Raw genomic sequence first — 5,622 nt, 5'->3', positions numbered from 1 at the left:
AGCCAGGTTATAATTCTCCCTCCTAGCTGTGTGTCCTTGAGCAAGTGAAGCCCCCTCTCTGAGCTTCCCTGCACAATGTTTACAGATGATAAAACCAGACTTCGCTTCAAGAAATCAAGTACAACAGGTCCTTGGATAATGTTTCATTCAACATCATTTCATCATAACATGGATAAGGTGCCGTAGGAACTTAACTCTTGTTTATATCAGTTAACCTGCAGTAAAACTGGTTTCATTATACTTCGTTTCTTTTAAAGTCACAGAACCTGTCAACGACGTTAAGCAAGGCCTTACTGTACACACTGAAACCATCCATCCCACTGTAAACATTTAGAAATGGCAGGAAAATACTAACATGAATGAGAGTCCACAGCAGAGGTGCCTGATGACATTGGCAATGTCCCCACTCACCCACGGGAGGCTAGGACCAGTGCTGGGACCCCTAATATGTGAGGCCAAGAACACATGCTTTGTAAGCCCTGACCAGGTGCACAGGGGAGAAATCCTGAGTGACGATGGACTCACCCCTTCACGAAGTTCCCACAAACTCCCCAACTAGAAGAATTTGCATCTGAAGAAACAGAGATTAAGAGCAATCTCAAAAGGGTTTAACAACAAATATCTTAGATGACTCAAAGAGATCAAGAATGGAATAATAGCCATGAAACAAGAACAGGAGACTCTGAAACAAAAAACAAGCAGAAATAAAAGAGGTCGGATATATAAAGCAGAGTTGCTAGAATAAAAATTCAATAGAGAGCGAAATGAAGACCCAGAGCTGGGAAGGAACTAAACAAGATCACATTCGATTTTGGTGGCAGACCTGGAACCAGAACCAAGACAAAATTCAGGAGTCAGGTTCTCCGAGAACAATGGATGTTCTGTTTTCCTCTCCCTCTTTCTTGTTTCTGTTTCTTTCTTTGAAGTGTAAGGCTGGTGTGGAGCAGGACCCTATAGCCCCTTCCTAGATGAGAGGCAAGGCTTCCATTCCCTGACTGGGCGGGTGAGATAATAGGTTTCCCTTGGAGATGGACAGGTAGCAGCCACGCTGCTCTGGAACCTGAATGAAATTACACAGAATCAGAATGTCTGAAAAGGAACTGGTTAAATGAAGCCAAGAAAAGCAGCCAATAGAATTGCCTTTTACATATTGGTCATTGGATGCTGAGTTTGTGCCTTAGCCTCTCTGAACCTCAGTTTCCTCATCTGTAAAGTGGACGGGTGTTTTGAGAATTAAATGGGAAATTGTGTGTCTAAGACATTCAGCCCATGAGACTTTTCTTGAATGGAACACCTTCCTGGGGCTTCATAGCCTTGCCCTTTGAGTTCAGACACCCCAGACAAGGACAAACCTACAGGCACATGGGACCCCAGCCTCCAAAAAAGAGAGAGATTTAAAACTGTGCAGGGACATAAAAGGGGAGGAGGGGGCGGTGGGGGGGAAGATGACTCAAAGAAGAGCAAGAAGACTTCCCAGTCCTTTCCACCCCTCCCTCCCTGCCCCTGTGGCTTTCCTCTTTCTCCAGAGAGGATGCATGTTCTCTGCTGGTTGTGAGGTCTCAGGCACACCTGGAACCACCACCCAGCTGCTTACAAGAGGGCTAATGTGCCCTCCTCTCCACAGTGACACACCATTTTCCCCATGTGAAGGTGAAAACATTTTTTAAATGATAAAACCCAATGCTGGGAAGGATGCAGCTCTGTACTCGGGGTAAGGCTGGGCAGGCGTGTAAGTTTCTTCCTGGCAAGAAAACTAGGAAATACAAAGGGTGCCATTTGTCTCCCATGGGGTCACTGTTCCAGGGTCCCCTTATCCCTTTGCTGGCTTCACCAGCCCCCCTCAAACACAGAGTTCCAGCCAAAGTTTCCAAAAGGCTGTTATCTCACCTGCATGTGCTATTCCTTCTGCCTGGAACACTTTCCTCACCTCTTCCCCAGCCAAATCTCACTCATCCTACAGGGGAACCAGCTTAGATATCACCTCCTACAGGAAGCCCACCAGATTGACTCCCTCTCAGATGAGGAGCCTCTTCTGGGCCCCAGGGCCCCATGGGCTTTCACCGTCACAGCAGTTATTACTCTGGGTCTGTGTCCCCATGACACCCATCTCCACAATAGGCACGTGACAAATATAGGAAGACTGAAATGTTTGGAGAAAGAAGTGAGTTTTGTGTGTCCTTGGGGTCATGGAGGGAGTGGTCCAGGTTGGGATCAGCATTTGAAAGAACGTTCTAAGAATGCCAGCACACCAGCAAGCCTGGGCTCCCTCGGTAAGTAATGAGCCGCTCATCACGGGAGGTATGCAAGCAGGTGTGAGAAAGTGCGGCCCTTGGCGTCGCTTCGTCACACTCAGAGAGCCGCGGCTGAGGCCAGGCCTGCCTCCAGGCCTGTGTGCAGGGCACTCAGCCCCAAGCCTGTGCACATGCCTTGTACTCCCTCCTGGCTCAGAAGGCTGCCCAGGGGTGCTGGGCTCAGGCGGACCATAGGGGCTGTTCCCAGAGCTTTGCTCAGCCCAGTCCATTCCTCAGAAAGCCTTGGGCCCCGACTCACCTCCTGGCACATGGAAGCCTTGGTATGGTCCCCACCTGAGCTCAGTCAACACTACACCTGCCATGGCAGGAGGCACGGTGCAGAGGCTGTGTGTGGTGTGCCCTGGTATGTGCACAGAGCCCGCACATACCCAGCCCCAGTGCTTCACGCCTCGCTTGGGGTAAAAGCCAAACAATCCTGCACACTCTGCCCCCACCTCCCCATCTGCCCCTCACTCTGCTCAGCCACTGGCCTCTTCGCTGCACTGCGGCACACCGGGCCCATTTCCATCCCAGGGCCTTTGCACAGGCTGTTCTCTCTGCATGGAACACTCTCCCCAGATATCAGCATGGCTGCTCCCTCTCTTGATGCCTACGACCCTTTCTGTCCCAAGGGGAGGCTCCTGCCCCTGCCCAGGGCCCCTCAACTCCACAAACCCAGGCTCCTCCAAGCCCCTAGGACTTGGCATTCAAGGAAAGGAGCCTTAACTTGAGACACAGTGGCCAGCCCTTGTGCCCCACCAATGATTTCATTCCCAGGGCCAATCTTCAGGGGCGGGGGGTCCCCCATCTTCCCCATGAGCAGGGTCCAGAGCCCCCAAGCCCCTGCTCCAGCCAGTATACAAGCATACAGCAAGTGTTTGAGTGGAAACAGGAGGTCTGGGGCCACGAGAGGGGCAGACGGAGAGAGCCAGGTGGAGACAGAGGAAGACAGAGCAAAACACAGACAGAGGGAAAGATGGGACAGCTGATCTTCACTAACTGCACCCCAGGGTACCCCACACAACTCCAACTCCAGCAGACGATAGCCCGAAGTCTATACAAGTTTATTGCCTGCAACAGATACTGCATCATCCTCAGGACTCCCCAGAAGCCATCCCAGGCCCGTCAACCTTGGAGCAGCAGGGCCCTGCAGCAGCCAGACCCCCACAGCCAAGGACAAGCACGACAGCCCAGCTCTGGCGGGGACAACTCTCACCCCAGACCAGGGCACCAGCCCACACAGGCTCTGCAGTCAGAGCCCTGTCACCACACAGCTCCCCTAGATGTTCACAACTGCTTCTCCTCAACAGTCAGGTCCACACAGTGAAGCTGGGCTCCCCAGTAACAGCTCCAACCGTTCTTCACAGCAGAGCCCAGGAACAGCTAGCTACCCCAACCGCTGTATCCCTGCTCTCCCAGGAGCTGCGTCCTGAGCGCCCACGGGTGCTGCCCAGGCCACCTACACCGTACCCCCACACACACCCCTGCTAATGGCTGTGTAAGGACTTTTCCGTGGTGACTACCCTAGGATTGTCATTCAATTAGTGTTAAGAAGGCCGGCTGCAGTACCAGCTGGTCAGCGGGTGATATGTTTTGGGAACCCTGGAACAGGTTCCGACTTGCTGGTAGGAAAGATCTTGCAAATGGCCTGGGGTGAACGGATTGCAGGGGCCCGGGAAGAGACAGCCACACGGAGGACTGGAGGAGAAGGCCGGATTGGAGGGACTGAGCGACCTTGGTATGGGGAACAGCGGCACGTGGTGGTAGCTGTGGGGAACCGCACCCTCTTTCATTAGTTCAACAGATACTGGGAGCACATTTAATGTTCCCAGTGTATTTGACATCCAGAGCGGGTCATTTTTAACGCCTTCTATAAAATAAAATTATTTTCAGGAATAATACTGTAAAAGAACAAATAATAATGGTGACCTAAAAGAGATTCAATTTAAAGTTATTTCCCTTCTGATATACTTTATGTAGTAATGTAAATGTCCATTAACATGTAATAAAACTGAAATATCTGCAAACAGTACAATTTGCAGGGCCACAAAACTGTACCATTGATGTGAATTTTTTTCTTGATTTGTCCATTAGTTTTAAAACACTTCATTTAAAAAGTTTGCCTTTTAATGATGTTGTTCAAATTCAGTAATATAGTTCACATATGAATACGCATTTTCCAACTAAAGATCTTACATTTCATGGTTTGCAAGGCTTCACTGTTTTCCGTTTTAAGCACAGATGAAATCTCCAAGTGGCCACAGAGGAGAACAAAACGGAATTCAAGTTCCGTCTTTATCTTTACAATCTCTGTGCTTTCCTTGTCTGTTTTGAGCCTAAATGCAGCAAGACAGTGTCCGGCGAGCTCAGAGACCTCACAGAATTCCAGTGCTTCACAGACTTGCTCTCCAAACGCACACACACAGCTCAGGACCTTTGTGTATGTGGAGTTGGCTGTATAACTGGGGGTCTTTTGAACTCACTTCCATGTAGGATACAAAGTTCATTAAAGAACATGCTACTATGAGGCTAACATATAAAGCATGAAAACGTGATAGCAAATGGCAAAATCACAGCAAGGTATGTGACTTAATAATCCCAGTGTCCGTTTCCTGGTTCCACAATGTACTCACAGGTCACGAGGGCTCAGGGGTCTGCTCCCCGGCGTCACCATCTGGAACTCACGCTCCCACTTTGCACAACAGCTAAAGCCCCCGCCCCACAGCTCTACAAATACCACAGGCATTCCAGATCTCCACAAATAAGGACTGCTGTCTCCTCCTCACCCTCCCCGGGCGGGCGGGCTCCACGTGGGTCTCTGGAGGGCCAAGCCATGACAATGACAGGTCTTCTGAGCAGGACTCAGCTGGCACTTGAGGGCACCAGTTGATAAAAACCCCAACTATGACTGTCCAGCCCAGGGAGGAAGGGGGTGCAGCTGAGAAGGATTGCAGGGGACAGGATGGAGGGCAACCACGGAGTTTAGGTTGTTCCTGGGGGTAGAATTACCTGAAGACACTTTAAAATGCACCAGTGCGGAGGTGTGGGGTTAGGAGAGGGTCAGCATTTGTTGAAGTCTTCCCAGGTGATGCTACCGTGCAATCCACAAAGACAGGGAACCTGTGCGAGGCCCAGCCACGCACACAGCCCTTCAGCCCCCACACTCACTTGCCTCAGTTTCCCCACTGTGATAGCCCCTCACTCACATGAATATTCCCAGGGCAGAGAAGTGGGAAAACCAGCCCCACACAAAGAACGTGGTTTTCAGACACTTCTCATTGACCCGTTTCCTTGTCCCTCCCTCATCCCCCCAAAATGAGGAATCTCCAAC

The sequence above is a fragment of the Rhinolophus ferrumequinum genome, assembly GCF_004115265.2.
Source record: "Rhinolophus ferrumequinum isolate MPI-CBG mRhiFer1 chromosome 13 unlocalized genomic scaffold, mRhiFer1_v1.p Super_scaffold_3, whole genome shotgun sequence".
NCBI lineage: Eukaryota > Metazoa > Chordata > Mammalia > Chiroptera > Rhinolophidae > Rhinolophus > Rhinolophus ferrumequinum.
Note: the sequence above shows the minus strand (reverse complement) of the source record.